This window comes from Phalacrocorax carbo, chromosome 10, assembly GCF_963921805.1.
Source record: "Phalacrocorax carbo chromosome 10, bPhaCar2.1, whole genome shotgun sequence".
NCBI classification, from domain to species: domain Eukaryota; kingdom Metazoa; phylum Chordata; class Aves; order Suliformes; family Phalacrocoracidae; genus Phalacrocorax; species Phalacrocorax carbo.
The window spans coordinates 16,404,931-16,422,188 of record NC_087522.1 but is presented as its reverse complement, the minus strand read 5'-3'; the positions used below and the strand labels follow the sequence as shown (position 1 = coordinate 16,422,188).

At 38.4% G+C, this 17,258-nt stretch overlaps 1 protein-coding gene across 1 annotated transcript in view; it reads left to right on the top strand.

Annotated features, from left to right (window-relative positions):
• RBFOX1 (RNA binding fox-1 homolog 1) overlaps positions 1–17,258 on the top strand; it is a 1,419,204-nt gene that overhangs the window by 32,750 nt on the left and 1,369,196 nt on the right. Inside the window, exon 2 of the mRNA XM_064461968.1 lies at positions 13,553–13,622. The gene's annotated coding sequence lies outside the window, so the exon portion shown is untranslated. The remainder of the gene's footprint in view (positions 1–13,552; positions 13,623–17,258) is intronic.

Sequence of the window (17,258 nt, the reverse complement as noted above, 5' to 3'; positions counted from 1 at the left end):
ATATCTATGGTCTTGCTTGCTGTTTAGATAGCAGAAGAGTCACTGTCTGCCATATCAGCAGTTCTATTGCTTCTGTCCAGTTGGGGGTCCATACTATTGTCAAGGAACTTTTTGTCTTTAAAAAAAAAATCTTTATTGACCTTCACTCTGCAGCTCAACCCCTCATTTGGTCTCTTGTATTCCCCATGCTTCTCAACATTTAGATCTTTGCTACTACTTTTCCTTGTACTCTGGGTTCCCATGTTAATTTTGGGATTTGGCATACCTACGTGTTTTAATTACGTATCAGACACTAGTTTTTCCATGACGCATGCACACAATGATGTTCTAGTTCTGAACGGGGGTGAACTGTGCTACAGTGTTCCCTAATCTTTTAAGTCCTTGACTTTAGGACTTTTTGGATATTTTTTTTTTGTATTCAACAGTACTGAACCCTAGCTTATTGAATCGTCTAGAAACCAATTTTAAAAGAAGATAGTAATGAATTGGACTCTCTACCTTTTAATGGCCCAAAGATTATTTTGTATCTGGCTGAGACCAAGCTTCATTTCCTTCTTTCTTAGCTTAGTACACTGTTTTCCTGGTTTGCTGGCGAAACCAGTGACTCTTCTATTGGCACAGTGAGAACTGTCACCTCGCTTCAGCTGAACTACAAAAGTTCATATACAGACACTAAGGTTTCTTTCTTTCTTTCATTAGGAAAAACTTGGGCCTAATGACAGTGCAAGTATGTCTATAAAAAAAAAGGTGCTCATTGATTTAAATTTCTTTTTGGTATTAATAGATTTGGGATGGGCACAAATTCTACTATGCGTAAGAATTCTCCAATAGAAGACATATAAAAACCCAATACTTGTGTGTTTTCTGCAGAACATATTTGCTGATTTTTACAGGGCCACATACCTTCTGTGGCAAAGCGATAGCACACAGCAGCCATTCAGTTGGCATAGCACTCCATTCATTGCCACGGAGTGTTTGCATTTTAGTGTCAGAAAAACTAAGTCTCCAGTACTGCAGGTAAGACGATGGTGGCGAGGTATAGTGTTATGGACATATAGTTCACATGATTGGTGCACTAGCTAGGACATCTGCCTTCAGATGACGGGAACTGCATCCCTAGAGAAAGATATTCTTTATCTTTCATAATCAAAGAATATAGAAGCAGATATCTGTGTGGGCATAAGTATACATATATCTCTGTGTGTGTATGCGCATAGCTGTTACATGTATAAATTATAAGATTTTGTGCTTGTAAGGTTAAATAATTAAATAACAAATAAGTGAACTTATTTGAATAACAACTAAAGTGAAACTTACGATTCAGCTTTAGAATGTAACTGCATTGTATGTACAGAGATGTTTGTAACTGCATAACCATGTCCTACTGCAAATACAACGGACAGCCCTCAGGACTGAATCAAAAGGGTGTAAAGCTAAAACTTGAGATTTTTTCATCCAATACACAAATTAAATAGGGTCCCTGAGCAACAAAAGCAATTATGCACTTCCCTGCTTTCTGCCTGGCACCCAGAGCCATGCTGAAAGCTGTGGTTTGGAAGAGAGGTTCATGCTCTTCCAAAATACTGTTGATCTAGACATAACATATCCTGTGTCATACCTAAATAAGTTATATGTACCATTTCTCCAATCCATCTGTTGCAACAGCCCACAAAATAATTGTAAGCAAATACATATTTAACACTGGGAGAAGAGACAATTCTAGGTTATACTAACAGGGAGAGCACCAAGCATAAACAGTCAATTATGTTGTTTCAGTACTAAAATACTCCATTAACTCTGGTCTATGCATTTTGAAGGGAAAAGAAACAACCACCATACAAAGTGCAGGAGACAACTTGACAGAGAAATCAGGCAGGACCCAGAAGGCTGTTAGCCTGGGGCTGTGTACCACTTCCGTTTGATTTTGGATTCACAAGCAATATGTAAATATTGCCTCACAGGAAAAGCCAAACTACAGCCTTTCAGGCCAGGGTACTGCCTCTTACCCTAACATCTCCAGTCATGCCAAAGAAAAGACATGCCCAGATTTTCTCTGTAAATAGTATTGTTGCCTCCGACCCTATCAGCAGTCTATTCCATTTCATTTGTTATACAAAGAATGGATTTCCATTTAGGATGGTGATGACTTCTTTTGTTTAACATTTTTCTCCTCTTTGTGTTAAACTTAAGGAATCTACAATTTTTTTTTTTAAAATAATAATTTTCATCAGCAACTCCAGTCTTACTTTTCAGTTTAATATGCCTTAAATAAACCTTCATAAAATTCCATTGATCTGGGACAGATTTTGATACCCTTCTTTCTCTGTGATTATAGACCATATTTTGTCACTACTACTTTCATCATTACTTGCTGTTACTTCATCACTACTATCACCACTACTTAGTGTTAAGTGTAAGTGAACACTGCAAAAATATTAACAAAATTACCTCTTTATTCATAATACCCTCTCCTTTCAGGGGCTCAACAAACAACAGTAACTCCAGAATCAGTGTTGCATGGTGTTCAGAAGTGCTTTCTGTCATGCCCCTTAAAATTTTGTGTACAGGCCCGAGAAAACCTTCCTTACTGCTCTGCTAATGAGCATTGTCTTTTAACTTCCAAGCATTGTACCATTTAATCTCCTTTTCCTAATCTGAAGGACAACAATGTCACCAGCTTCTGTATCTTCGAGCATGGTCTGCCTCTCTGTGTTTGAGGAAATTTCAGTGAAGGGGAATCTGACAAGGGAATTCTGATCTCTAAATATAGGTGACAAGAAAATAGAGTAATATCTGTAACACCCCAAAAAGCAAAAGGAATTTCTTTGTAAGCTAAATGGTGAAAATGAAAGTCATATGTCTTTAACTCCTAGAAACATAACATTTTAGACAACAATAATGAATTATGTTAAACAATCTCTTTGGCTATAACCCTAACCTGAAGGCTCTGGAAACATCTCCTCCCTCATTTGCTGATTGCACAAACTTACTGCAAAATGCGAGCCCCTAGTACTTACCCCCTTGCCTGTTTTTCTCCCCAGCACCTAGGATGCAGAGCCTGGAGTCCTGGGCTAGATGGGAACAACACTGTTTTCTAACCTGGTGTCTGCTCTGCACAAGTACAGGGGCAGATTTAGACATAAACATTCAATCAAAAAATATCCTTTGTCAAAAAGGAGATTAGGACACAAATTTTCATGTTTGAGGTCAAGGCCAAGAGAATGTGGGATGCAGTGTAAGTTATCCCACCTTTCTCTCCTACTGCCTGTCACAGTGAAACAAAATTGGATGAGAATGCAGCTGAGAAGGCTGGCTGTCACCACACACAGAGGCAACGTGGCTCCTGTGCGAAAATATCACAAAACTAGCCAGGTCTTAAACAAAAATACAGTAAAAATAACCCCAAATTTCCTTAAAGAATAGTTGCCCAGCTTTTAAAAGTCTTTTAAAAGTCATTTGTCATAGTCTTCCCTATTCCACAGAATAAACTTTCAGAGCACATGCAGCTTGATGCTGAGTCAGTGGTTTCCATACCTAGCAACTAAAAACTAAATAGTGATCCAAAATGTTTGGCTGGCCAAGGAAGCTGTAAAATTATTTTTTTCTGAGGCAGAGGACAAAATGGAGCAAGACACAACCTGATTTCAGGAGCTAAGATGGCACATTGAGAAAGACAAGTCATGTTTGCTTTCTAGAGGACTGACCATTGCAAAAACACTGAAGTGTAGTCAGGAGACCTGAGGCCAAACTCCTTCTAGGAGATGTGTTTGGAGCCTATCATTTACTTGGTGAAGCAGATTACAAATTGCACAGCCTCCTTCCAGGGTAAAGGAGACCCTCAGTGAACATTTTTTAGCTATTAATGAATACTTTATACCCTTCCTCTCTCTCTCTGCATCCACTCCACAGGCAGGGCAGACCTCTGCTCAAAGAGATCAGCATTAAAAGAGGACTTGAAGGTTCAGCTTCTCACAGAACAGCAAAAGAACAGAGACAAATACAGTATTAGTAAGTTAATTTCCTTCAAACTGAAATTCTCCTTTAGAGATCAGAACTGACTTGCAGAACATAGAATTTATGGATTGCCTTTTGCATTTGCTTATTCCAGTATTTATTTTAGACAAAGAATTAAAATTCAAGATCACTTGACCTCATACTATTTGGCTTAAGTTTTGTAAAGGCATATTTAACAAAATGTTAAAAGACTTCTATTTTCTTACAACCTCTTTGCCTTCTGACTTACGTCAACTGAAGATATTTTAGCTATTTACCTGTGAGGTTTGGTGCAATCAGAGCGCAGAGGAAGAAGATGAGCTTTAGTGACATTTTGCTCACGCTTGTTGCCTTTTCCCACATTCATACCCTGTTGAGCAGCTGAGAAATTTCCCTTCCTAGACAGGGAACCCTATCTGAGCCAGCCATGATGCGAGTGAAGTGGAGATTCCAGGAGACTACTGCAAACACCAATTCTCTGCCTGTCTGCGCCAATGCCAAAGACGTACATACATTGTTTGTAAGGGTGTAGTTACAAGGAGTGCCCAGGTAATCCGATGCCAGCATTTCTTTACAGGTCTGTGCAACTCCTCAGCTAGATGACATAACTCTGTTTCACTTAGTTAGCAATTACAGGTATTAAACAAAGAAATTGTAAGGAGGAAACAGGATTCATTGGGTATTTCCATGTAGTTTATAGAGCTGTAAATGCTCATTTTTCTGCTCAGCCCCCAAACTAGATAAATCCTGATGCTTCCAAGCACCAGGAAAGTTCCCCAGTATTACTAAATCATGGTTGTAACCACAGGCCTTGCACAAAGGACTGGTGAAGGACTGTGTCTCTCTGGGCTGGTAGAAGGGATTTATGATCCAATTTTTCTGCTAATACTATTTTTATGTCAGCTGTGTTGGGTGTGTACTGGGGAGGACATTCTCTTTTCAGATCTGATTTGGTGCAGGCACACATATTCCAAGGTTTTTCTGTCTTCCAGGGTCCATTGTTCTCCATCTCCCCTCTTGAGCAAAGGCAGGCTCTTCAGCTGGATGCAGCTCTGAGAACTTCTTAGATACCCAAACTTCCTGCTGGCTCCAAGGCTGCAGCAGCAGCTACCTTTGTGCTTATGAGTCTGGTTTCCTTAGAGGGTAAGGGAAAGACAAACTCTAGGAGGACACATTTTACAGAATCATAGAATGTCCTGAGCTGGAAGGGACCCAGAAGTATTATAAAGTCCAGCTCCTGTCCCTGCACAGAACAACCCCAAATTCACACCATGTCTCCGAGGGCGTTGTCCAAGTGCTTCTTGAATATCTCCAGGCTTGGTGCCGTTACTGCCTCCCTGGGGAGCCTGTTCCAGTGCTCCACCACCCTCTGGGTGAAAAACCTCTGGGTTCTGCAAAAGGCTATTTAAATTAAATTAAATTCTGACTGTACAGAAAATGGAGTAAAAAAGCCAAATCCTACAAACTGCTTTTAGCTCTGATAAAAGAGAATATTAGAAACCTCTCCTCTAAAACCTTTTCCTCCTCCTTATAGTTTGTCACCTTAGAAAGGGCTTTTATTTCTTTAAAAAATTATTTCCTTTCTGATACCTTTTAATAGCAAATACATGTCTACTGTTTTCAATGGTGAACTAATGGGATCTGTCAAAACATGTTTAGCCTATATTTTCTGAGGAAATAAAGGATCTTTTAAAAATTATTTATGAGAGAATAAAATTAGTATTCAGTTAATCACAGGTCTCCAGATTCTCAGGAACAGCACAAGCAGCTACACCTCAAAGTCTGTTCCTTCTTTCTGTCCTCTCCCTTTCTTCCCTCTTTCTTTCAATTCTTCCTTCCTTTCTTCTTTTCTTCATTTCTTCCTTCTTTTGCTTTCTCTTCCCTCCCTTTCCTCCTTCCTTCCTTTGTTCTTTCTCTCCCCTTTCCTTCTATCCTTCCTTCAGTTCTGTTCTTCCTCCCTTCCTACCTCCCTTCCTTCCTTTGTCCCTTCCATCCTTCGTTTTCCTCCTTCCCTCCATCCTTGGGAGACACTGAACGACACATGCTTCTGTATGTTTCCCAAACATAGGAATGTTTTTATTCCATGGTAAAAGGACTTTTTTCTGACAGTATTTCATAGCTTTCAGGTAAACTTTATCTTCTTGCTCTTCATTATCCCAATCTCCTACTATTTTTATCAAATGCTGTACTGAGAACCATAAGTGGGGTATTGTGGTGTCCAAGAGGAAAACATGGGTGTGTTTAACAGTATTAGCAATAAGATACTATGCTTTTGCTGGGAAGCAAAATAAGTACTTGCAGAAGAATGGCAAAATTTAATTGTCAGTTGAAAAACATCTGTTCTCTTCTTGTACCAAGAAGGTATAAATAAGGCAATCCTGAGTTTTGACCTATCATTCAGTTACACCTGGGTAGCATATCTGATTCTTCACTGGTTTATGTCTTGGCTTTGCAAGTGAAGATCAGCAAAAGAAAGACAAAGACATATTGAGAAACAGCAGGATTTTAAACAATTTTTTTGAGTTGTAACAATTTTTGCAGCAGCCCATGAGGAAAAAGCTGCCACTACCAGGAAAAGGAAAAATTGACTGCCCTAGAGCCTGTAAGTTCTGATTCTAATATATGTGATTGAACAAGGGAATTCTAAAATAGATCATGACATTTGCCAAACATATTTACAACAATGATAATTCCACTTTTAAAACAGAGGAAATTAGCAGTAATGTGAAATGTAAGGAGAACAGTTTGATTATTTGCTACTATTCTGAAAAAAAAATTGCTCAAAATCCAGGACATTTACAAACATAAGGCTTACTGATATATAAGTCAACATTTCCTAAGGGAATACCTAATTTAGAAGGTTGTCAAAGCAAAATATGTAAATCTGATTGGTTTGTTTATATTTTTAGTAAATCACAGCAAGTTTGGGTGTGTGGCTAGCTATTATGTGTAACAGATTTGCTAGGTGAGTGGAAATCACAGAACTGGCTAAGAAAGATTGGGAAAAAACAGGTGTGCTGGGGAAGAAGTGGTTACCAAGTTGAGCTATAAAATTAGTTGCAGGAAGATATATATATATATGAAATAGTCACTTAGAGATGAACTGGAAATGTGCAGTGGTAGAACTTGAGAAACTGATAGCCAAAGAGGTAACTGCTAAGAATACTTGCTTGGCTTTCCTTATGATAAGAAACATATATAAAGGCCCAGAGGGTATCTTATAAATTCTTTCTGAGGAAAATCCTTTTAAAGATATGCATCAGGTGAAACAAGTAGTTGAGAGACTGTTTTCAGTGATGAATAGTCCTGCATCTCTGGACAGACTTTTGGGACTATTGCCACTGTGGTAGTGAAGAATAGAGTTCCAGCAAAAGATATAGAGGTATAACTTGTATATAACTTGGAGTCTCAGGCAAAGCTTTTCCGTATATAAAGCAATGATGACGGAGACCTGTTCTCTTGGCTTGGGGTGTTTTTTTGGGGGTAAGATGCAGACAGTAAAAAGGCATAGTTGCAAAAAGGTGAACTGGAGAGCCTTGTTCAAACTTGCCAAATAAAATAAGTTTAAGGGAAAAACAGATGAACGTGGGCTTCCAGAGTGCCTTCTGGGTTTGTTGCGACATGGAACTGAAAACACAAGTTGCTGCAATGTAAGGAAGCAGAGCAGTCTGCCTACAAATCTGTTCTTCTTTAGAGAACATGTCACACTGCTTTGGCAAAGTGTATCATTGATATTGTAGGAAACCAGATTATTAAGTAACCTCCTCATCTTTTATCAGTAGAACAGAGAGAAGAGGTTTGCCAGGTAACAGAAAATACATGAAGAAATGCATGAAGAGCTGCCACCTTAGCCCTGGAACACAGATTTGGGCAAAAAATACATAGCTGCACTAGTTCTCATGTGAATTATAGAAAATGATCTGACATTAATTTACAGGTCTTAGCACCTACTGCAAATAAACAATACTGTGGAAATCATACCTAATTTAATTTGCGTTGTTCACATGTGGTTATTTGCAAGGAAAATGGATTGAAGAAACAGAAAAGAGAAGACCGAGGTGACAATTTGAAAAGAAAGCTTCCAGTTTTCAGTCATATTTGAAAAGCAAGTGAAAAGGGTTTTATTTAACTACCTATCACAGCCTCTTTGTTATACTTGAATATCCTGGCAGATGCTAACACATTTGAATAACTGATTTATTTACATATGTTTTGTGATGAGCCTAAGTTGCCAATCTGTGACAGAATATAAATAAAAGTGAATAGTTTAGAAAGAGGTAATTTATCTGGACCCCATCACTGAGGAAGAAATTCCCTTTGATTAGAAGGAGACTAGAAGCCTTTCAAAGCTGACCAACATGTTTGTAGACTGTCTTCTGTAGACTTCTGCAGGACTTTGTTGTTATTGCAGAACATTTGTTTAATAATTTATAAATATTGCAAAAACATTACATGGAATAGGAGGGAGAGGAAAACCATATTCTGGGAAGCAGTGTGTGGGTATCATTCTCAGAATTGGAAACATTTCTAGCAACTGCTCTTATTCCAGCTTCCTCATAGTCCAAAATCCATTTCTTACTGGAGATGTGATTGTCTGCGATGTGGTTGAAAAATACCTTAAGAGTTAGCTGAGCTGGTTGTGATTACAGTAATTCTGATCCTGCAACTTTTTGTTGGGCAACACAAAGCTCAGTGTGGACTTACATAGCTGAACATCAGGATGAATAAGCTGCTGAGCTTCCTGCTGCTGGTAAATGACCTACGTTAATCTGGCTAAATCAGGTGTCTCTACACTGCACTTCAGCAGATACTGACCAGCACTGTTGCTTATGAGCTGGGAACAAGGCTGACAGAAGAAAATAAATTACTAGAGGGAGCAGTACTACACTAAAAGCACAATTTTAAGTTCTTTAAAGAAAATTATAGCACTACCTGAATAAAACTCTTGACTGTGGTTAAACCTACAAAACATTTTCAAAGCTCTTTCCAAGGATGAAGTTTGGTCAGGACAGAGAATATGCTCCTGAAAGTGCCCTTTAAATTCAGGAGTCTTGAAGGATAACTTTAGTACATGTCTGGAAAAACTGCAGTGCCATGCTTTCACAGCTGCTTATGGGCTTCAGCATACAGGTAATATGAAGTTTTCTGCAAACTGGGGCACTAATTGTAAATATTGCCTGAGGTGGGAAAATAAGGAATTAAGTGTTCAATGAAATGAGTGGACTCAGGAAGAGATGGTCATGTCCTGTTTTCCCATAATTAGTCAAATAGCAAATCTATCTGTTTTATCCACCCAACTCTCTCCCAAGACTGAGGAAACTGCTTAGTAAGGTCCCCTGGGAAAAAGCTTTTGAAGGTGCTGGGGTCCACCAGTGCTAGTTGTTTTTTAAGTACCACCTCAGCACAGGAGCAGGCAGCCCCGAAGTGTAGGAGGTCAAGCAGGCGAGGCAAAAGGCCCGTTTGGCTGACTGGGGATATTCTTCTTGAAATAAGGAGAAAAAGGTTAGTATACGGCCAGTGGAACCAAGGTCAGGCGACATGGCCCAACTATTACAATGCTGTTTGCCACTGCAGGGAGGAAATACATGCAGCCAAAGCTCAATTGGAGTTGAAGCTGGCCAGCACTGTGAGGGGCAATAAGAAGGGCTTTTGTAAATACATTAATGGCAAAAGGCAGGCTATAAATAACTTTGGCCTGTTGCTTGATGAGAATGGTCACCTCACAAATAGGGACATAGATAGGGCAGAGACGTTTAATGCTTTCTTTGCCTTGGTCTTCAACACCAATGGTGGGCTCAGGGACCCCCAGAGTCCTGGGCTAGCGAGCCATGACTGTGGGAATGATAAACTCCTAACAAACCCTGAACTTGTGCAGGACTTGCTGCTCCAGCTAGATCCCCATAAGTTGATGGGGCCTGATGGGATTCATCCACAGTTACTTAAGGAGTTGGATGATGTCATAGTGAGACCTCTCAATGGTTTTTCAATACTCTTGGGCATCTGGAGAGGTCCCAGTTGACGGGAAGCTGGCAAACGTCCTAATCTTCAAGAAGAGCAACAGGGATGACCCTGGTAACTACAGGCCCGTCAGTCTCACTTCTGTGCCTGGTAAAATAATGGAGAAGATTATTCTGGGAGTTATTGAAAAACACCTGAGAGACAATGCAGTCATTGGTCCTAGCCAGCACAGGTTCACAAGGGGAGAAGTCTGTCTAACAAATTTGATTTCCCTCTATGACAGGGTTACCCACCTAGTTGACCAAGGAAAGCCGGTCAATGTGATCATTTTGGATTTCAGTAAAGCTTTCGATACTCTCTCAGTATCCTCCTAGACAAAATGTCCAGCATACAGCTGGATAAACATTAAAGCAGTGGGTGAGCAATTGGCTGATTGGCCGAGCTCAAAGGGTCAGAGTAAATGGGGTTATATTGGGCTTGCGGCCAGTCACTGAAACCTGAGGCTGCACACACTCAGTGTTGACCATTTCTCCTCTTGGTGCTCTGCAGAAGTTTTCCTAAAACCTACATCAGAATGAACCTATGCCCATTTTAAAACAGAATAGCTTTGCACTGTTGTGCTGGCTATTAGACCTGCCTGGTTGTTCACATACCATGGCTTGGACTGTGCTGCAGAATAAGTAAGTGATGACTTATGTTCCTGAACCTGGGGCTCCTAAGGTCAGCAACTGAGTGGCTTGTGGTGTTGCAGCATGCCAGCTAGGAGAGATTTGGCTCTGCTTCTCTTCTATTTTAGTTCACAGGGTTTCACAGATATAATTTAAAATTTTGTCAATAGGGGTACAGAGATCTGGGAAAAGCGACTTGCCGTACAATGAAGTAGGAAACAGGGACTTTGACAGAGCAAATACCTCTTGCTCAGGGTTCAAAGCAAAACCTCAAATGAATGATCTGAGCTTAATACCAGAATGCTGAGATTACTAAGTAAAAAATTAAACGAAATAACAGTTCTCTCTAATCCTTGATTTGTATAATGCACTGCTTTGGTCTGATTCTCAAAAAAATTGAGTTTATATAATTATTATTAAGTGTTTTATCATGATATGCAGAAAAACTGACTTTCAAGGAAGACCCTCAAAACAAAAACCTACTTTGTTAAAATGCCTGTGGTAATCTATTATAGAAAATAGCTTTTTACCCCTTTACAAATACTACATTACAATATAAAAAGGGATGAGGATAGAAGGAAGGGGAAATTAACTGAATGACACAGAGGGAGACAGTATGTACCAAATATTCCTGGGGTCAACAAGACAATAAGTCAACAGGATTTAGGAATTACTTCAGTAACCACTAAATGTCACTGTTGCTCCACAAAATGGCTTTAGGCACCTTATTTTGTCAAAGATAACTTGACTGTTGAAGACAAAAACCTTCGGAAGCTATAACACACACTTGTGAATGTATTTCTGTTACTCTGGATGAGACCCATCCCCAACTAATCCAGCTAAGAAGGAATATTAATTTTAGAAAAACACACTTTTTTAAGCCTGTGCACAAGATTTTAAAAAAAAGAGCCTTTTTTTCCTTAAATCCCTTGATTTCTGCTGTGTTTTCTAGAATCATAAATAAGGCAAACCTAGTGTATTAATTTTTTTTCCAAAATTCATTAGAAGTACAAGAAGCAAAATAAGACACCTTTATATTAGAAAAAATTGGTAGAATGGATTATGGAAATATGGACATCTCTAAAAGATACATTCAGCAATTCAGTGCCAAAAGATAATCTGGGAATCTTGATTTTGGGAACAAGCCCAATGTATATTCTAGTGAGGATGAATTTTTTCCTGTTTTAAAAAAGTATCTCTGGGTTGGATGACTGTTTAAATAATTCAAACTGGTCCAAGAATCCCAAGCACAGTGAACAAGTCAGTCTTGCAAAAGACACAACAGAGCTACAGTTAACAAAGAAGATACCTTCTTTCTGTAGGGTAGATGTTTTTGAGAGTTTTGCTCTGTATACAGCAGTTGCTTTTTGTGACTTCCATCTTAGGTTTTCCAGAAGTAAGGAAAGAAGAAAAAGTGTGTGGGTTAGAAGAAATGAAATCTAGAAGGATTTTAAGAAGAATTGAGTTAACAGGAAAGAAGTAAGCATGCTTTGAAATATTTATGCAGGTGTAGGAGCTAAGTTGTAGTATTAAAAGCCTCCTGGAGTTCTGAAAATATATGTAAGCATTCAGCTAAGGGACAACTCATTATTATAAATCATATTTCTTTTCTTACTTATATCTTCTTTTCTAATCTGGTTATTTCTCAGGGCGCTAACATGGGAATTACATATTTGTTTTTCTGAAGTTAATCTCCGCCAATCACTGTCATTTTCTAAAGCATGACCTTACATTCCCTGTTTCTTTACAAACTAAGCCAAATTCAGTGAAGCTGCAGTAGAGTCAGTCTGGGGAGAACTTCTTCCACATATGTGATTACAGCCTGTGGCTGAAGAAATCATTGTGAGATCACTAATACTAAATTTTGATTCTCAAGTCCCTTATTCTATGCAGCACTATGGCAATTGAATGCCTTCTGTAACTGCAAAATGTACTCATAAAGATAGGTTTACTTCTCTGATTCTCAGAAGCTAAAAATGGTATACATTTCAAGATTATATACAATGTATGATATATACTGGGACTCCATGGGTGAGAACAGATTGCTATTTCATAGAGGAATTTTAAAAATTTAAAAAATTTAAAAAGAAAGACTCCAACGTTATCTCTGTATGGTCCCAGTAACTGCCTGTAGAATTTTATAATATCATCCATACAGGATACTCTGGACAGATGCAGGAGTGTGCATATGGATGTCTGACTCATCTTAATGTTTGTAGGTTTAGGTGAGAGACGGTCTGTTATTGTCAAAATTCATTTTGTTTGGCCTGATGGTCAGATATTGGCAGATGAATATGGAAGTAATCTCAGAAAACACTTCTCACTTAGCCTGCCATCTGGACTAAGGATCAGAATATAAGAAGTTTTAGAGAAGAGAATCCTGTTTGTGCTGAAGATAACTTCAGGAATAAAAATGAAGAGAAAAGAAAGAAGTATGTCCGCATAGCTGTGACCAGTGAGAATAATCCGTCTGGTATTCAAAAACTGTATTCTAGACAGTTTAAAAGATGTGCTTAAAAGCAAGCCCATTAATCTACCAATTAGAATTCTAATACTTCACATACTTCACACACTTCTCTTCTGATCATCACAGGCTGTCTAGCTCATGAATTGTTTCCCTTAGAAGAGTTTCTATTCCATAACATGGTGCTACTGCTACTGAGGTAGTAGTCTCCTAGTTCCCCTAGTCTCTAATACCTGTTGCTCAGAAAATATTGGCTTGGATTCTTTGCTGTTGCTGTTCTTTATTGACTTCAGCTACCGATGCTGCACAATTCCTGGAACTCCATTTTGCTACACACCATGTGAAGTTTGAGAAGATCAGAAGGATTCTCTGACCTCTGCCTGACATTAATACCTTGGACAAAGCTATCTGCCATGTGGTAATAGCCGAAGTTCAGCCCACTTACCTGATACCTCTTATTCTTGCACAGTAGGTGAGCTTCTCATCCAGTTACACAGATTTGGCACCACCTCCTGACACGTCTGCAGTCTTGACTTAAGGTGAGACACCACACATTGAATACATTGGTGGAGAAATAGAAGATGAAGGTTAAGAGAGATAAGGTGCCTACAGGGACAAGGTGCCTTAGCCTCTGTTAGAAACCTATGATACAAGCACATCTTTGGAAACAGCTAATGTAACATGAGAATGAACTTCACGGTTTCTTATTATTACATGTGAACATGAGGAATTGAATGAGCATAGGCAATATACATCGAATTATTATGTTCAGTTTAGTAGAACTGACCTTAATAAATTAAACATATAGTTCTGTCTCATGCTTCTGTTCAAGGAGCCTGCTAATTTTCTTAACATTTGCATGGAAGAAAAGTTAAGGTAACCTTAACTTAACTTTGAGCAAAGGCTGAATTTCTAAAGGCCAAAGTGTCAGTTTTCACAGATCATTGATCTATTTCAAAATAGTCTTAGCCACTTTGAATCATTAATGAAAGAATCACATTTTCTTTGCTGAAGGTACGGGGAACAGTGCTGGCACAGATAAATGTTTTGGCATGCTCTCAATAAATTTAGACTACATAGAGACTCTAAAGTTTTATGATTTCTCTGATCATCTTATGCTTAACTCACCTGAGAAGTTCTGAACTACTGCCTTTGATTGTGCCACACCTCTTCCCTATGGTTCCAAGTGGAAAGAAGCAAAAAGGGGACTCTTATGAACCTCCCTCTAGGTGGCTTTGGCTTTTCTCCCAGCAGAAGATATTTTATATGCAGACAGATTCTAATTTCAAATAATAATTCCATTGCATTTGATAGTCCAAAAGTTAAATCCCTTCTCATTTTTACTGTTCTGAGTGACAGCAGGACTTGGTTCTTTGAAACTCCAGTGCAAAGATGCAGACCTGAAACCACCATAGTGTTTCATTTCCTTCTTAAAATTTGGCTAATAACACAGATATTAAAAAAAAAAAATCCTGCTCATTATGAGTAATCATCTATCTACAGATTATAGTGACTTCCAAATAGAATTTACATCTTTCTGTTGGAGGGCCTCAAGTGATATCTAAGTGAACCTGCTAAGACAATATATAAATTTGGTGATCTTTCTTTATCATAAAGTTCATTATTTTAAGGACTTGGACAAACTACAGGCCTTCAAAATGTTTCTACTTAAAAAATTTCTTTTTGCAGCTTAAGACATCTAAAGTGCCAAGACTTCTAGAAATGCAGTAAAAAACACAGACCAAAATGCATCCTTCCAATATCTTTCACTGTAATCTATTATCCAAGGCCTTCATGCATACTACATCATCAGAGCAATGCTGTCTGATGACTATGGAGTTCTTTTATAAATTATTCATCTGTCTCTTTATATTACCTACTGTGCCATCAGCCAGGGACAAACAAATATTACAAACGTGGCACCAGTAAAAAAGAATGCATAATCCATCTCTAAAAGTTCTTTATATTCTGCCAAGTCCTGCACATCACTGCAGAATGCTAACAATTAGAGATCCTTCTAGTCTGAAGGTTCCCTTCTACAAAAAACACGTTGCTAAATACTGTTTGACAAACTGCAGCCCATTTTCTACTTTCATAGATGTGATCGATTCCTTTTGAACACTGGGTTTCTTTTTTTTCTTATTGGGTTGCTTTTATTTTTAATTTTAATGCTAGATTTTTATATCTTATGAACAGTTTTAATTCTTTTGTAACTGATGAATAATAGAGACTTTGAAACACAGGTGGAACAGCAAAGCCACAAACGCTTAAATGAAAGACATACAGGTATGCTGATGCCATTACTACTGCATTGAATGGCTGAATGAATTAAGATAGAAAAATGTGGATTTGTGGATGTTGTACAGATTCCATTCTATATTTCTTTCATCAGAAGGATGGACACTCAAACAGCCTTGGTTCTGTACTGTCTTCCTGATCTACGTGCTGGAACCTAGGTATGAGAAGAAACATTCAGTAAAGCCACAAAGATTTTGGAGAGCAGTTTAGAACTATCATGAATATTGGAGAAATGGTCTAACAAATTATAAAATTAGGCAGGGTTGAGTACATGATAAAGGGCACTATTAGATTAGTCAGTTGCACAGCTAGAAGATGGAAAAAATTGATTACTTTACAACTCTCCACTGGATCTACAGCATCAGTCATCAAAGTGCAAGCAATAATCCTTGACTTGCGGTTACCCCAGGAAAGCAAGTTCAGGAATGACACAACTAACAAGGGTCACACACAAACAGTTAGGGATTGCATAGATGTCCTGCCCTGCAGCTATTGAGCCATCTTCATGTCCCACTGCAATTTCTGACCACAACTGTAGCCATTGTGTGTAAAACAAGCACAAATTCACTGTTCTGAATGTCACCAGCATGACAAGGATTTTCAGAATATCTCAATGAGAAAGGAAGAGTCAGGGAATGAAAAATGGTACAGGGCAGGAAACAAAGCAGTGTTTCTAATGTTTTGTTTAGAAGGAGTTAATGTCCAGTTCTCATCCCTTTATTATGCCATTGCTGAAGTTTCCTTTCCAGTACCATCTGAGGTAATGAGCACAGTAGATGACACAGACAGTAATTTAGAGTTAACCTTCCTGTGGTAAATACATCTGTTTGAAAATTTTTCTTCCTTCTTTACTTTTTGAAAATGTAGTGCTTTTCTGACTCAAGAGGTGAGAGTGGATGCTTTTCATCCGGCTCTACAATCTAGCAAGTTCTGTTCCTCATTAAGGATTGAGCAGTAAGGTATAGAGATAGGAGAATGTAGACTCATTCATTTGTTCCTCTACTGAAGTAACATATGTGCTACCATTTTAGTTCCTATAACCTTCACTTAGCACTGCAAATCATTTCTTGTGCTTTACCTTCATTCTTTTAATTAGCACAACCTAAGACTTCCCCTGGGATTCATAACCTCTTTCCTATTGCCCATCAAAGTTATAAAGTTGTTATCAGTAACCCAGAATGTAAATGATTCAATTTTTTTTTTTTTAATGAAATTAAACTCTGCAGATTCAAACAGCAAAGAAACGAGGCTTGTGAGGAGAACAAAACTGGAGATAAGAGCAAACAAGACTGCAAGGACAGCTTTGATCACCTCTAAAGCTCTTCTGTAATTGTCGCTCCCCTAGGGTCCCTGCACACCTTTTGCAAGAGTATTAGAATAGGTTTGAATGTGTTTGGCCACTGTACTGGAGCAATGGCAAAAACACTGTCTAGATCACCAGTATAACCAAATTTACCAACATTCCCCAAAGGTGAAGGGATGTTCAGCTCTGCCACGATAAGTATGCCAGACTTCTGGGGTACTCTCCAACTTCCAAACTGAACTGTTAGTATCCTGCAGTTCCTAGAGCTTATATTATCTTCCAAGGGCACAGTATTTTTTAACATCTAAATTCAACAAAAAAGGGTTGTCTGCTTCCTTTTTTTTTCCTGTTGCTTCTTTGTCTTTACGAAACTTTTCATTCTTGTTTTTTCTGTTCATTCATATATGTAATGATGTATAAGCTTGGCTGTTCTTAGCTGTTCTTCATTCAATGAAGCCTAAATAAAATGGTGCCAAATTGTTAAAACAATTTGAATTTATGAGGTGAAGCACCCCTCTAAATGATGAATGGTTGAGATTTTGATATATTACCTTTCTTTTCCATATAAAATGAT